We start from the raw sequence: 17298 nt of genomic DNA on the forward strand, positions 1-17298 counted from the left end.
TTTTTGCTCTGTTCAAGTAGATTGTGATTTTGCTGTGATCTGATAGTGGCATAAGTGTGTTGACTGTGAACATTGAGAGACTCTGGGTTGAGGTTGGTGATAAAGTAGTCTTCCGTACTAGTGTCAAGAGATGAGCTATAGAGTTACCTACAGTAGGAGTCCCCTCGAAACCTGCCATTGACTATGTACATACCCAGCATGCGACAGACCTGCAGGAGTTGTGATACGTTTTTGTTGGTTATGTTGTCGCAGTTGTGTCTAGGGGAGTATATGGGGGAGTGAATGCTGTCACCTCCAGTTGGATGTTTGTCCCCCTGTGTGCTGAGGGTGTCAGGTTCTTGTCCAGTTCTGGCATTTGGGTCACCACAGATTAGTACATGTCCCTAGGTCTGGAAATGATTGATCTCCCCTCTAGAATGGAGAAGCTGTCTGCATTAAAGTATGGGGATTCTAGTGGGGGGGGGGGGGGGGATATAGGTAGCACACAGGAGTAAATGTTTCTCTGTTGAGATATTTTCCATTTGAATTTCTAGCCAAATGTAAAATGTTTTGAATAATTGAATTGTCACACCCTGATCTGGTGCACCTGTCCTTGTGATGGTCTCCACCCCTCAAGGGGTCGCTTATTATCCCCGGTGTTTATGTCCCTGTGTTTCCTGTCTCTCTGTGCCAGTTCATCTCGTTTGTCAAGTCAACCAGCGTTTTCCTTGCTCCTATTTTCTCCAGGCTCTGTTTGATTCTAGTCCTCCTGGTTTCGACCCGTGCCTTTCCTGACTCCGAACCCGCCGGCCTGACCACTGCCTGTTCTGACTACCAGCCTGCCTATCCCCCCTGTACTGTTTTGGACTCAGATCTGGTTTCTGACCCCTGCCTGGCCTGACCTCGAGACCGCCCTATCGTCTGGTACGGTTTGGTCTCTGACCCGGTTTCTGACCCCTGCCTGGCCTGACCTCGAGACTGCCCTATCGTCTGGTACGGTTTGGTCTCTGACCTGGTTTCTGACCCCTGCCTGGCCTGACCTCGAGACTGCCCTATCGTCTGGTACGGTTTGGTCTCTGACCTGGTTTCTGACCCCTGCCCGGCCTGACCTCGAGACTGCCCTATCGTCTGGTACGGTTTGGTCTCTGACCTGGTTTCTGACCCCTGCCTGGCCTGACCTCGAGACTGCCCTATCGTCTGGTACGGTTTGGTCTCTGACCTGGTTTCTGACCCCTGCCCGGCCTGACCTCGAGACTGCCCTATCGTCTGGTACTGTTTGGTCTCTGACCTGGTTTCTGACCCCTGCCCGGCCTGACCTCGAGACTGCCCTATCGTCTGGTACTGTTTGGTCTCTGACCTGGTTTCTGACCCCTGCCTGGCCTGACCTCGAGACTGCCCTATCGTCTGGTACGGTTTGGTCTCTGACCTGGTTTCTGACCCCTGCCTGGCCTGACCTCGAGACTGCCCTATCGTCTGGTACAGTTTGGTCTCTGACCTGGTGTATGAACTCTCGCCTGTCCCCGACCTCGAGACCGCCCTATCGTCTGGTACTGTTTGGACTCTGACCTGGTTTATGAACTCTCGCCTGTCCCCGACCTGCCTTTGCCTGCTCCCTTTGTTATAATAAATATCAGAGCTCAACCATTTGCCTCCAGTGTCTGCATTTGGGTCTCACCTTGTGAGTTAGGTCTGCATTACACCAAATAGGTATACTCCCTGAGCCCCTTCCCTGTTTCAAACCTGGTAGTTTGGTGGATGTTCAGCTCTCTGTAATGTAGAGGGCAACCAGTGGGTTCATCTCCTCTGTACCATGTTTCTTGTAGGATGACACGGTCTGTATTTCTAATTTACTTGGTGAAGTCCAGGTTCCTTCTCTTTAGATTAAAGACAGATGCCCTCAGGCCTTGGATATCCCAGGATGAGATAGTGAAGGCTTTGGGTGCCATAAAGTGTCCAATGTTGTCAGACCAGTAAGTGTGAGCAGAGCCTGCGGAGCATATGATACATGCCATTGGCTTGGGCTAGTGTAAGAGTGGGGGTTGGGCCTGTTTGCCTGCTCACGGCCTCCCTCCCTCACCCTCTCTCTCTCTCCAGTCTCTCCCTCTCTCCAGTCAATTCAATTAGCTTTATAGGCATGACGTAACAATGTACATATTGCCAAAGCTTACTTTTTACAATATTAACATAATTAATAATAATAATCAATATTATGTCGCGTCTTTGGCTATGCCGGATTAAGTGATATGACATGCTATTCTCCGTAATTACTATTACCTGATTGAGCTAATCATGTAAATGTAATTAACTAGAGAGTCGGGGCACCACAAAATAATATTTATAGAGCTGTTATCTTCCGAATAAACTCTTAAAGACCTAGTAATATTTTACATCAATAGCAGTCAATATTAATCGTCACCTTAATTCAGTCTCATCTGAAAGTTGTACATTCTTAGTTATCTGCAAGAACCCTGGCTAACAGTTTGAATCAGCAATACAAAATTGGGTTTAATTATTTATTAACCTGTAGTGACACCGCATCCCGTGAACGGGACCGTTGTCATCATCTGACACTAATTAGCATAACGCAACGGACATGAATCTTCCTAGAAAATCTTCCTATTCATGAAAATCACAAGTGAAATATATTGGAACACAGCTTAGCCTTTTGTTAATCACCCTGTCATCTCAGATTACAAAATATGCTTTACAACCAACGCTAGACAAGCATTTGTGTAAGTTCACCACAACGCCGAAAAATATTCCAAATTAGCTCCATAATATCGACAGATACATGGCAAACGTTGTTTAGAATCCATCCTCAAGGTGTTTTTCTAATATCTATTCGATAATATATCCGTCGGGACAATTCGTTTTTCACTAGGACCGATCGGAGCCACCATGTGACCACTTACGCAATGTGGCCGCCTACGGCTATTCTTCAACAGAAATGCATATAACTAAGTCACAATGCTGTAGACACCTTGGGGAATACGTAGAAAGCGTAAGCTCGTTGATGGTACATTCACAGCTGAATAGGGAGTCATTGGAACGCAGCGCTTTCAAAACCTGGGGCACTTCCGGATTGGATTTTTCTCAGGCTTTCGCCTGTAAACATCAGTTCTGTTATACTCACAGACAATATCTTTACAGTTTTGGAAACATTGTGTTTTCTATCCAAAGCTGTCAATTATATGCATATTCTAGCATCTTTTCCTGACAAAATATCCCGTTTAAAACGGGAACGTTTTTTGTTTTTCAAAAATGAAAATACTGCCCCCTAACACCAAGAGGTTAACTAAATACCTAACTAAATCACACAGAATTACACATACACATACACATAATTAAATCATAACTTGATTACAAATTACGTCATAAAGGAAAACGTCCCTAGCGGGCGGAACAGATTGTTTGTTGACAGCTTGTTACACAAAAGAAAAGGGGCTGGGTTGAGTGAAGGAGCGGGAAGACTGATGAACAAAGGAGAAGCTGTGCTATTGTAAATACGGTATCTTATGCATTCTAAATTACCGCCCATTTGGAAAAGGAAAATGCAATAAATATTTACTCTGAGCTTCGGTAGGTTGGTGGTAGATGGAAGGCCGTGTTGCCAAAGCGAGTCCTTTGAAGAATGTCACTGGCTGTCAATTGGATACGTTGGATACGTAACGTCGTTGTGTGATAGACGGGATACTCTGTCTGTTCCTTCCTAACCCTCGTTTGCAGCGGCTGTTGCTAACTCAACGGCTAGGAGGTATCACTTTTGTAGTGAATAAGAGTTCAAAGTTCATACCATTCGCAACCAAAGCTCACGCTGTTGTTGGCTTCGTTCTGTAGTTATTATCTGAACCATTCTGACATAGGACCGTCGTCCTACATCCCGGGAACAGGAAGTTATGTTGTCGTCAAAGGCTTTATATAGGAAGGGAGAAAAGGGATGTGTTTCATAGTTTACAACCTCGGTCTCTTCACGTGGGCGGGCCACTGAGCCCTATCTTATGAAAACCCACATCTCACATTTTAAAAGCTAAAATCACATTTCATCCCATCACAAATAATTTCATATTCAAACATTTAAATTGAACAACCATGTGAATCCGATAACTCTGATGTGTAGACTTTCCACTGTAGAGTTTACGTCATCTTATCATTGATGAGAATGTCTCAGATGATAACCGAACTGACATCATATTCATGAAGTACCACCGCATATGTTCAATTGTTCGGATTACCAGAATATAGTTCATTTCCCCCCACCTACTGATGTTCCCAGAATCTCTATGTTAACCAAGGGTTTTGCAAATGTAATATCAGTAGGGTACAGAGAGGAAAAAGGGGGGAAGAGGTATTTATGACTGTCATAAATCTACCCCCCAGGCCAACGTCATGACAATTATCAATGGGACAACATTAACAACAATAACCAAGCGTAAAAATAACCATACATTGAACAATAAAAATAAGCATAAAGGACACATGCAAGTTGGTTGGTCTGTCAGACACTGTACCTTATCTTATGGCAGGCAGCAATGTAGTGCGCTGCCAACCCACAGTGTCCTGACAGGGTAGCCTATCCTATTCGGAGACGTCTTTGAAACCTTGAATAAGGGTTCCAAATTTAGGGAAATGAAACTCTCTAATTGTTTTATATTTTGGACATTTTGTCAGGAAATGCAGCTCTGTCTCGGGTTTTGCTGTGGTGCAGTGGTTGCACAGCCCTTCCTCGACATGGATGTTTCCCTGTGTCCACCCTTCCCAATGGCAAGGCTGTGCTCACTGATCCTGTACTAAGGTTTATCTAAGGTTTTGATCCAGTCTCTCGCTTTCTCTCTAGGCTCTCAGTCTCTCTCTCAAGTCGCTCTCTCTCCAGTCTCTTAGTCTCTCTCTCAAGTCGCTCTCTCTCCAGTCTCTCTCTCCGGTCCCTTAGTCTCTCTCTCCGGTCCCTCAGTCTCTCTCTCTAGTCTCTCCATTCTCACTCGCTCTCCATTCTCTCTCAGTCTCTCCATTTTCTCTCAGTCTCTCCATTTTCTCTCAGTCTCTCTATTGTGTCTCTCCAGTCTCTCTTTCCAGTCTCTCAGTTTCTCTCTCCAGTCTCTCAGCTCCTCTGTCTCCCGTCTCTCTCTCTCTCAGGTCTCTCAATTCTCTCAGGTCTCTCAATTCTCTCTGGTCTCTCTGGTCTCTCACTTTAGTCTCTCTCTCTCCAGTCTCTGTCTCCAGTCTCTGTCTAGTCTCTCAGTCTCTCTCTCCAGTCCCTACAGTCTTTGTCTCTCTCTCTCCAGTCTCTCTCCTTGAAAATCTCTCTCGCTTCAGTCACTATCCTTCTCTCTCCAGTCTCTCTCCCTCTCTCTCTCCAGTCTCTCTCTCTCTCTCTCTCCAGTCTCTCTCTCCAGTCTCTCTCTCTCTCTCTCCAGTCTCTCTCTCTCTCTCTCAGTCTCTCTCTCTCTCTCTCTCCAGTCTCTCTCTCTCTCTCTCCAGTCTCTCTCTCTCTCTCTCCAGTCTCTCTCGTCTCTCTCTCTCTCTCTCCAGTCTCTCTCTCCAGTCTCTCTCTCCAGTCTCTCTCTCTCTCTCCAGTCTCTCTCTCTCTCTCTCCAGTCTCTCTCTCTCTCTCTCCAGTCTCTCTCTCTCTCTCCAGTCTCTCTCTCTCTCTCTCCAGTCTCTCTCTCTCTCTCCAGTCTCTCTCTCTCTCCAGTCTCTCTCTCTCTCTCTCCAGTCTCTCTCTCTCTCTCTCTCCAGTCTCTCTCTCTCTCTCTCCAGTCTCTCTCTCTCTCTCTCCAGTCTCTCTCTCTCTCTCTCTCTCCAGTCTCTCTCTCTCTCTCTCTCTCTCTCTCAGTCTCGCTCTCTCTAGTCTCTCTAGACTCTAGATGTTGCCAAAGAACGTTTCTTCAAGTGTAGTCGCAAAAACCATCAAGCGCTATGATGAAACCGCCACAGGAAAGGATGACCCAGAGTTACCTCTGCTGCAGAGGATAAATTAATTAGAGTTAACTGCACCTTGGATTGCAGTCCAAATAAATGCTTCAGAGTTCAAATAACAGACACATCTCAACATCAACTGTTCAGAGAAGACTGTGTGAATCAGGCCTTCATGGCCGATTTGCTGCAAAGAAACCACTACTAAAGGACACCAATAATAATAAGAGACTTGCTTGTGCCAAGAAACACAAGCAATGGACGTTAGACCGGTGGAAATCTGTCCTTTGATCTGATGTGTCCAAATGTGAGATTTGTGGTTCCAACCACCGTGTCTTTCTGAGATACAGAGTAGGTGAACGGGTGATATTCACGTGTGGTTCCCACTGAAGCATGGAGGAGGAAGTGTTAAATTTTTTTATTTTACCTTTACTTAGCTAGGCAAGTCAGTTAAGAACAAATTCTTATTTTCAATGACGGCCTAGGAACAGTGGGTTAACTGCCTGTTCAGGGGCAGAACGACAGATTTGTACCTTGTCAGCTCTGGGATTTGAACTTGCAACCTTCCGGTTACTAGTCCAACGCTCTAACCACTAGGCTTCCCTGCCACCCCAAGTGTGATGGTGTGATGGTGCTTTGCTGGTGACACTGTCAGTGATTTATTTAGAAGGCACACTTAACCAACACGGCTAACACAGCATTCTGCAGCGATACGCCATCCCATCTGGTTTGTGCTTAGTGGGACTATCATTTGTTTCTCAACAGGACAATGACCCAAAACACACTTCCAGGCTGTGTAAGAGATATTTGACCAAGGAGAGTGATGGAGTGCTGCATCGGATGACCTGGCCTCCACAATCACCTGACCTCAACCCAATTGAGATGGTTTGGGATGAGTTGGACCGCAGAGAGAAGGAAAAGCAGCCAACAAGTGCTCAACATATGTGGGACCTCCTTCAAGACTGTTGGTAAAGCATTCCTCATGAAGCTGGTTGAGAGAATGCCAACAGTGTGCAAAGCTGCCATCAAGGCAAAGGGTGGCTACTTTGAAGAATCAAAAATATAAAATATGTTTTGATTTGATTTGTTTAAAACGTTTTTGGTTTCTACATGATTCCATAGGTGTTATTTCACACTTTTGATGTCTTCACTATTATTCTACAATGTAGAAAATAGTCTAAATAAAGAAAAAGTTACTGTATGTCAGTTTATCAATGTTTGATTTGTTTTCAAATTCTTTGTGGGTCTGTGTAATGTGAGGGAAATATGTGTCTCTTATATGCTCATACATTGGGCAGGAGGTTTGGAAGTGCAGCTCAGTTTCCACCTCATTTTGTGGGCAGTGTGCACATAGCCCGTCTTCTCTTGAAAGCCAGGTCTGCCTACGGTGGCCTCTCTCAATAGCAAGGCTATGCTTGTCTGTACATAGTCAAACCTTTCCTATATTTTGGGACAGTCACAGTGGTCAGGTATTCTGCCACTGTGTACTCTCTGTTTAGGGCAAAATAGCATTCCAGTTTGCTCTGTTGTTTTGGTAAATTCTTTCCAACGTGTCAAGTAATTATCTTTTTGTTTTCTCGTGATTTGATTGGGTCTAATTGTGTTGCTGTTGTGGGGCTCTGTGGGCTCTGTCTGTTTGTGTTTGTGAACAGAGCCCCAGGACCAGCTTGCTTCGGGGACTTTTCTCTGGGTTAATCTCTCTGCAGGTGATCTCATTGTTATGGAAGGTTTGGGAATCACTTCCTTGTAGGTGGTTGTAGAATTTAACATCTATTTTCTGGATTTTTATCTCTCTCTCTCCCTCTGTGTGTGTGTGTGTGTGTGTGTGTGTGTGTGTGTACCCCCTGTCCTAATTATAGATTGCCCATTAATCAGCTAAAGCTGTAATTATAACAGTTCCAACATGTAATCTGATTGTGAAGAACGATAAGAATCCTGCTGTACTGGGGAGAAAGGGAGGAGAAGGGAGGGGGGTGGGGGGGTGGGGGGGCGGTTGGGTGTGAAATTATTTGGTCTTCATTCTCTGTGGAGCACATTTCGATTACAGACACACAAACAAACAAACGCGTGGCGTGGCAATCTGATTTGATTTGGCAACGGCAGTGGGAAGGTGTGTGTGTGTGTGTGTGTGTGGTTAATCTATTTGAAGCGACAGAATTATGAGTTCAGCTCAGATGAAATGCGGCCTCCACATGTTGAATCAAAACGTCTTCCTTGTCCCCTCTCATCTGTGTGTGTGTGTGTGTGTCATAAACAGCCCGTCCCCTGTGTGTGTCAGGGAGAGAGAGACCGTGATTGAGAGAGTGTTTTTAGCTAGATCTGTGTTTCAATCTATTCTGAGCTAAATAAAGAGGGGGTCTCTATCAAAATCTATATCAACATCTACCACTCATGAAAACGGCTTTGTGGAGATTTCATGAGCGAGACAAAACAACAACAAAACATCACATAATTCTCCCGTCCGATTCACTGGAGCCACCGTGGCTAACCTGCGGAACGAGTGAACGAGCTGAGTGGATTTGACGAGCGAAGGGAAATACAAACAGTCCTCTGGGCCAAACACAAAGGGCTAAACACATGATATTGATATTCGCGTCAGCTGTCTGATAATACACTCTTGCAGCAACGTTATTGACACCTTCGTCCAGTGCGGTTTTACAGTAATAAGCAGAGAGCAGAAAGACAAAAGGGAGGGTGGGAAAAGAAAGAGTGAGGAAAAGAGGAAACTGGTCAGCAATTCTGACATTCCTAAGCAACCTAAAAATAAAAATAAATTCATGGTTGATGTGAATGACCTTCGTGTCTACACTTATAAACATAGGTGCTAGGATCAAATCACTATGAACTACTGCAGGCTACGGAGGAGCTAAGTGTTCTGCTCTGCATGTGACTCGGCCACAGGCCCCTGCTCTGTCTGTCTGTCTGTCTGTCTGTCTGTCTGTCTGTCTGTCTGTCTGTCTGTCTGTCTGTCTGTCTGTCTGTCTGTCTGTCTGTCTGTCTGTCTGTCTGTCTGTCTGTCTGTCTGTCTGTCTGTCTGTCTGTCTGTCTGTCTGTCTGTCTGTCTGTCTGTGCATGAAGGTCTGAGTCGGCCAGCCTTCGACCACAATCACAACCAGGGTGTAGAGAGGGGGAAGAAGAGACTGTAGGAGGTGGAGAAGGAGAGAATGAGGGAGGGGGATGAGGGGATGGATTCAGAGGGTTTGGGTTAAATGCGGAAGACACATTTCAGTTGAACACATTCCGTTGGACAACTGACTAGGTATGGGATTTGAAGAGGGGATAGAGGGATGGAAGAGGGTGGGAAAAAGACCGGGGGATGGGGGTGACAAAGTGGTCTGGAGCTGCCAGTATGTGGGTGCCAGAGGCAGGAGTGGCAGGCTGGCTAGCCGTGTGCTCGGACGCCCTAGCAAGAGGTATGTCCTCTCACACAGATCTGGTTACACACAATCTACACACGCTGGCACACAGGCATGCACACACACACACACACACTTTACACATTTGCCACTATTCACAGACACAGGCAGCATTACAAACACACGTAATATTACAGTATACTGTAGGCCTACTGACACGAGGCCCTCACGTGAACACGCACCGGATCACACAGAGACACATACGTTACTAACACATGGGGTGTTATGCTAGTCCCAGCTGGAATGTGATCAGCCACGGAGCATTAAATCCGGCAGCCAGCTACACTCAAAGCCACCTGAGCTTCTTCTTGAAAAGTGTGTGTGCCTGTGCGCGTGCTTGTTCGTTGTGTGCGTGTCTGTGTGCGTGCTTGTTCGTGTGCGCGCTTGTCCTCTGTTTGTGTGTGTGTGTCCGCGCGTCTGCACGTGTCCTAATCAGCCTGTCCCTTGCGATGCTTTTCAAGTTCAGTGTAGTTTATGAGGATCCCAGTTAGTTACTGCACATGCAGCTGCTACTCTTCCTGGGGTCCATAAGTATAGGGGCAAAATGGAGGAGCAATTCAGCAGGTCGGACACGAGGCGTATGTTGCAGGGGATTTTTAACGATCACGGATTACAAAATGAAAGCCAGTCACGTCGCGGACACCAACGCCACCTTACTGGACGACCTAGACACCCTGTCGTCATGTTTCGAGCGTAACAACTCTGAGCTGCCTAGGAGAGCCCTAGAAGACAACAAGGGCTATGTGCTTACGGTCTCCACGGAGGACGTATGTAAGTCGTTCAAGTGTGTTAACCGTCGCAAGGCTGCCGCCCAAACACCATCCCTAGCTGCGCCCTCCGTGCTTGTGCAGACCAGCTAGCTGTTGTGTTTTCTGACATTTTCTATCTCTTTCTAGCTCAGGCCGCTTTCCCCACCTGCTTCAAGATGTCCACTATCAACCCCTGTGCCCAAGAAAGGGAAAGTAAGTGAACTGAATGACTACCGACCCGTAGCACTCACTTCCGTCATCATAAAGTGCTTTGAGAGGTACATTACCTCCTCCACACTGATCCTCAACATGGGGACCCCACAAGGGTGTGTCCTCAGTCCCCTTGTGTACTCCCTGTATACACACAGGTTTTCCAACTCCATCATCAAGTTCGCTGATGACAACAGTAGTAGGGCTCATTACCAACAACGGCGAAACGGCCTATAGAGAGGAGGTAGGCACTCTGACGGTGTAGTGGCAGGTAAACAATCTCTCACTCAATGTCTGCAACACAAAGCAGCTGATTGTGGACTTCAGGATGAACCAGGCTGGGCACCGTGGAGACGGTGAAAAACTTCAAGTTCCTTTTGGTGTACACATCTCCAAGGAGATAAAATTGTCAATCCACATGGACACCGTGCTGAAGAAGGTACATCGACTTTTCAAACTCTGGACGCTGAAGAAATTCGGCCTGTCCTCGAGTGTTCTACAGGAGTACCATCGAGAGCATACTGTATCACAGCCTGGTACGGCAACTCCACCGCCGCTGACCGCATGGTGCTACAGAGGGTGGTACACGTAGCCGATTGCACCATTGGGTGCTCACTGCCTGCCCTCCAGGACACCTACAACACCAGATGTCGCTGGAAGTCCAAGAAGATCATTAAGGACCTCAGCCACCAGAGCCACGGCCTGTTCTCCACGCTTCCATCACTCAGACGAGGGCAGTATAGGAGAATCATGACATTTTTTTTTATGTCAGACTGGCCAATAGCTTCTACCTCTAGACCTGCTGAATGGCCGCCGTTAGGCAGCTACCTGCTCCCCGGACTTCCAAAATAAGAGTTATACACTGGAAAGAGACAACAAAGACAACAAAAATACTACACATATATACAGTGAGCTCCAAAAGTAACTCCAGCACTTTGGATTTGAAATGAAACAATGACTATGAGGTTAAAGTACAGACTGTCAGGTTTGATTTGAGGGTATTTCCACCCATATCGAGTGAACAGTTTAGAAAGTACAGCACTTTTTGTACATGGTCTCCCCATTTCAAGGGGCCAAAACTATTTGGACAAATTCACTTATATGTGTATTAAAGTATTTGGTATTTGGTCCGATATTAACAGCACGCAATGACTACATCAAGGTTGTGACTCTACAGACTTGTCGGATGCATTTGCTATTTGTTTTGGTTGTGTTTCAGATGATTTTGATCGGCAAAATAAATTAATGGCATTTTGGAGTCCCTTTTATTGTAAAGAACAATATGATTTGTTTCTAAACTGTTTTACATTCATGTGGATGCTCCCATGATTTATGGAGAGTCCTGAATGAAACGTGACATAATGATGAGTGCGAAAGTTAGACAGACAAAATATCATACCTCGCACCACTACAATATCAGGGGAGGTTATGTTTGGGCGGTATGATATTTGTACATCTGTAAGATTCGTAAATCAAGCACTGCAATAATACTCGAGCAAACATCTCCGAAGCAAAGACCTAGAAGATGGTATCTGATCATATTTCCCCGTTGAAATGGATTCCCACACTCTAACTCTCCCCACGCGACTGCAGTTGACCAAGCCAAATACGAAGACGAAGCAGAGAACTAAAGAGTTCGCAAGTCAAAGCTCTTACATAAAGTCTGAGTCACTAGGCCTTATCCTGCTCTTCCTCTCCACTTAAGAAGAGAAACTGAAAACATATGTAGCGGAAAATGCCTGCATTTGGTCTGATATAACGCCTGGCTGGAATATAGATAGAGTGTGAGTTAGCAAGGTGTGTGTGAGTAAGTGAGTTAGCAAGAGGGCTGTGAAAATGAATGAATGCGTCATATGAAAGCACGCACGCACACACACACACACACACACACACACCTTCCCTCTGTTCAAAACATAAGCAGAGGGAACAGAGCCCAAGGTGAGATGGGTCTCGGTTCTAACGATTCCCCCAGCAGGCTGCCTACAAATTAACGACAATCTTTACCGTTGTCATAAATGAAATATCACCGCCCGCGCACTGCAAGACATCTTGTGAAGATTAATTCATCAAAAAAATGTTATCTCTGCAGTGGAGGGAAAAAAATACAACTCATTTAAATAAAGAGAAGCGGTCCCTGAAGAATTGCCTCGCATTTTTCATCTTCCTCGCCATCCGTCAGTGCACACCTGGGGAGAGCACTGACTGGGCCAGTATGCACTGGCATACACATACAAACTGTATGCACAGAAATAGCTGGACCGTGACTTAATCTTGTAGGACGGTCTCGGTCTGTCTATACGCCTGCCTGTCTGTCTGCCTGCTTATACGCCTGTCTCGCTCTCTGTCCTCCTATCTGTCCGCCTGTCTACTATGACTACATGCCACTACAGTACCTCCGTCAGCATTTGCCAGCATCCTGTGCACTGTCCCAGTTTGCTGAGCTTGCCTGTGGCGGGACTCATTGACTCACTGTGTTGACTAACCCAGTGTGTTGCAACTGTTTTGCCGATGCTGCAGTAAAGACTCATTACTGTAATGGAGGTGAAGGGGGGGGGTGACGGGGAGAGAAGGAGAAAGGACACCACAGGCCCTTTCCCTGCCACAATGACCATCGCACACCCCTCCCAGGCAATTTCTCTAAAAATCACGAGTCGCCACTAGTGGAATTCAGCATGAACGGTGCTGGCCCCGACGTCTGTCTGTATGTATGTGCCTATATCTTCCAGTGGAGATAGGTGAGGGAGAGAGAGAATGGAAGAAAGAGGCCACGGCAGAGAGAGATCGCACAGGTTTCCAGCCAGCAGAGCTCCTGATGGGGCTGAGGGAGATTTGCCACAGGACAATACAACATAATGACAATCTCTGCCCCTTAACGCTGCCAGCGTAACGCTGCCACAGCCACCGCTGCTGAACGGACTGGGTGTTCAGTCAGCACTCTGCTCTCCCCCAGAGAGAGTGCAGACGTCTCAGAGCCCAAGTTCCTCCTCTCTGGACAGTTCCTCCCTGCCAGCGTAACGCTGCCACAGCCACCGCCCCGCCCCAGGAGCTGCTGAATGGAGGACTGGGTGTTCAGTCAGCACTCTGCTCTCCCCCAGAGAGAGTGCAGACGTCTCAGAGCCCAAGTTCCTCCTCTCTGGACAGTTCCTCCCTCGCAGCACAATGCTGAGAAAAAGAGGGTATTTTCTAAAGTGAAGAGAGGAGGGTGCCAAATGCCACCAGGCATCAACGACACCTCGGCCTGTAGTAGACATCTGTGCCTTGGAAGGTTAGACAAGGAAATACTAAGCAGAGAACCGACTCCATGGAAAAAAAATGTGGAGGGAAAAGAATAATTCTCATCTTGATAATAGCTAAACTTAAAGCCCTAATCAACCTAACAGGGTTTGGATTTCCACCAGGGGGAGAAAAATATGAATCTGGGCCCCCTACTAGTTGAGCATTCCAAAAATAGAAACTGGGTAGAGCCGGAATTGTTATCCTCTAAGACCGGAGAGAAAATATCAAAAAGATTCTTCTGTTTGTCTAAGCCGAGAGCACTGGATGACGCAGGTTACCATCAATCGGTATAACGCACCGTTTTATGATACGGCGCTCATAGTTGCACCGGTCATATGGACATTAGGGCTGACCCCATTTGGGGCTGACCCCAATTAGTCGACTGGTCGATTGTTTGGTCAATAGGCTGTTGGTCGACAGGGATTTCTTTAGTCGAGCAGTCGCAAATATATATTTTTTATGCGGCACAAGACACCTGTCTGAGTCGCTCCTGTCTCAGTGGACTAATCCATTGCGGAGGACATCACTGGCACTAAGACATGTGCTACTAAAATGTAAATGGTTATATTATGTAAAAAAATAATAATGGTGCAACACTAATAAATATGATATTATTTTATAACAAATGCGCTTTTGTCCGAGATGGACAGCGGTCGCAGAGGCAGCAGCGGCGCGTAGAGACGAGGAAACAGCCTTAATTGTTTAAGAAAAGTGAGGAGAGAGAAAACCCCAACTTAATTAGGTCTTTAATCAATAGCCTAACTGTTAAATGTGCCTGGCTTTATAAATCATCCATATATATATATATATATGGATGATTTATAAAGCCAGGCACATTTAATTGAATAATTTTGCACGCACAATTTTTCAGTTTTTGATTTGTTAAAAAAGTTTGAAATATCCAATAAATGTCGTTCCACTTCATGATTGTGTCCCACTTGTTGTTGATTCTTCACAAAAAAAATACAGTTTTATATCTTTATGTTTGAAGCCTGAAATGTGGCAAAAGGTCGCAAAGTTCAAGAGGGCCGAATACTTTGCAAGGCACTGTATATATATATATATATATCTACAGAAATAAAACAGATCCTGTTTCTGTTGCCAGTTTAATAGCCTACTGATTCATTGAGCACCAAGCCTCACGCAACCTTAAAAATGTAGGCTAAAGCAATTTCACAAATTTCGTTTTTAATCTTCGCTATGCTGTAATAAAGGCTGTTAAGTGTTAGAACAGGTATTACTTGTGATTTATTTAGTGTTGTTCACACTGTTCCAAACGGGCAGAAATGTTTTATTGTCATCTAAAAAGACAGCACCTGTTTGTCACACAAAAAATGCAATCTCCTTATTGTCATTATTACAATTGTTATTATGATCGTCATTATAATAAAGTCATGTCATTATGGCTTCTTATAGTTGTAGCCTTGTATCACCACCATCGAGCTGAAGGCCTATAGTGCGCATCCTGTTTAGTCTTGAGACCGTAACTTTACTTGGGGCTATATTTCAATATATATTTCAATATATACTTCAATATAGGCCACTGATCAATCAATCATGTCATCACACAGCATATGAGTCATTCATGCTTTGAAATGCAACCAAGCATTAGTTTTCAAATGAAATAACAAAGGTAGCTTTGGATAATTAGCCTGTGAAGAAAGTAATCTAACAGGGTCTGTTTGGCACAAAATATTCATGCAGCGCTTGCTCTTGTTCTTGATCTCCAATAGTCAATAGTCAAATGTCTTACACCTTATCAGAATTTCCCTTTCCCTCCTGAGAAACCAGTAAACATTCCCCGGTTTTGAGTATCTTTTTCACGTCCTCCGCATCCATTTTGCGGTCACGTGTTACGGGGTTTGTTATAACCAATTTATTGGTGTGATTATAATAGGCTTGCATTCATGTTTCACAAAGAGAGCAAGGGTTGAGGGAATGTTTTTCCTAAACAAATGAGAACTTTTCAGTCAGAGATACAAGTAAGAAACTAAATAGCTGTAATTATGTTGCAGCATCAGCACGGACAGCGCGATAAAGACCTGCTGTGCTGTGGTGCCTGTTCGGTGCAACAGGGAGGAGAGAGAGACAATGCCAGTCACACAGGCACTTGCTGTCATTTTTTTTAACACAGCATGGCCATCGGGCTCCCTCTTGAGTAATTTGTGTGTCTTAATTATTTTATCAAACAGTGAGCTTAAAGCATCAGACAAGCTCAGTGCATATAGCTGATTTTATTCAAAACACATACATGCATCTATATATGGAAAAATACATGTTTTAAAATCTCAGCCAATATTTTTAGGGGGGCAAGGACAGCCCTAATGGACACCCTTCATTATTAAAGTATCAGGCATTGGTAACGCAACCCCTGTGTTGGCTATAGTGTTACCTTCACTAAGGCAGCCTTAGGAAAGCCTTTGAGTAACCTAACACAGGGATATGATATTCATATTGTCTGCCTTTTTACATATTAATGGGTTGTTGAAGGGGCTGGGTCCTGTTGCAGAGTGAAAGAGAGACGATTGTGGGTCCTTTTGTTGCCGATGTCAAGCCATGTCACTCAAAGGCCCGGAAAGAGCCACTGCAGCCCGTGTCTTATACTGAGCAAACCCCTAGCAGTTACAGGCAGTTACAGTCACACATTATTTGAAGATTGTTATAATCTGCAGATTCTCCAAGTGATCTGCAAGCTTAAAGTCATCTCTCTCAGGCACGAGCTGGGTCAGGGTCGACAATTTGAGCATTCAAAGAAATCAAAATCCCACAATGTCTGAAGTCAAACAGCCTTCACAGGGCAGCCTTGGAGCAGTCACAGCGACCTTCCCCAATAAACAGTCCAACTAGTCTGAATTGTTTGTGGAGTATTCAAGAATAGCTGGTGTGCTAGAGTTCCATGGTGGAAAACTCTAGAGAGCTTTTCACTTGGAGCTACATAAGGTTTGTGAAGTGAACTACACTCTGTTCACCTTACCGTGGCTCTGGGCGGTCAGCGGAGTGATGCAGATCTTGGATGAAGTTCCAAGCTTCTACGAACAGGTGTCAGAGCTCATGCCTGAAAGAGAGAAAATCAGTATGAGTATTATAATGACACTGTTCTTCCTGTAAGACAGAGATGTCAGTAAAGCTAGATTAAACAATACTGAGCCTTACAGGAAGTGTCTGAACTTCACAAACACCCATGCCAAGTGCAGAAGTATCCACTTGCCCAGATGCTCTGACCCCCACTCCAGCAGTGTGAAAGGCAAGACCACCAACAACCAAAAGTTCAAGACACCACAAAATGATTGTCTGCCAAACATGTGTGGGGGTCCATATTCATAACGCCCAAGGAGACTGGAAAGTACCTGAAACAGGGGAGTGGTTGGAAACCAGGCAGGGACAAGATAGCTCCTTATGAGTAGGGCTACCTTAGCTATGAGTACATTGGATACTTGGCATCTGAACAAATCACAATCAAGCAGGGACTTGATCTGAAAGCAACCGGTGCCGTAAGGCAGTGCCAGGGCAGGTGGCGAGATGGGCATATGAGACGAGCTTCAGCATGCCAACCGGAATGTTAGTCTGTTGATTACAGGAGTGAAACCCTCTGTATTTTCAAGTACTGCAGTATCACATCATGGCTATGCGTGTCACCTGCAGGGACTGGGGAGGTTGTCAGGATCAAAATGAAATATGAAAGGAGCAAAGCCCAGGTAAAAAGTTAGAGGAACATCTGTATCAATCAATTCTGGATACCTAGCCCTGAGATAGAGTTT

The 17298-nt window shown here is 45.4% G+C and overlaps 1 protein-coding gene across 2 annotated transcripts in view; it reads right to left on the reverse strand.

Moving 5' to 3' along the window:
• The window catches only part of adarb1b (adenosine deaminase RNA specific B1b), a 171360-nt gene that overhangs the window by 89204 nt on the left and 64858 nt on the right, over positions 1–17298 (reverse strand). For both annotated transcript variants that reach the window (XM_029670927.2, XM_065001522.1), the window contains exon 2: positions 16515–16595. The gene's annotated coding sequence lies outside the window, so the exon portion shown is untranslated. The remainder of the gene's footprint in view (positions 1–16514; positions 16596–17298) is intronic.

The sequence above is a fragment of the Oncorhynchus nerka genome, linkage group LG1, assembly GCF_034236695.1.
Source record: "Oncorhynchus nerka isolate Pitt River linkage group LG1, Oner_Uvic_2.0, whole genome shotgun sequence".
In the NCBI taxonomy this organism is placed as follows: domain Eukaryota; kingdom Metazoa; phylum Chordata; class Actinopteri; order Salmoniformes; family Salmonidae; genus Oncorhynchus; species Oncorhynchus nerka.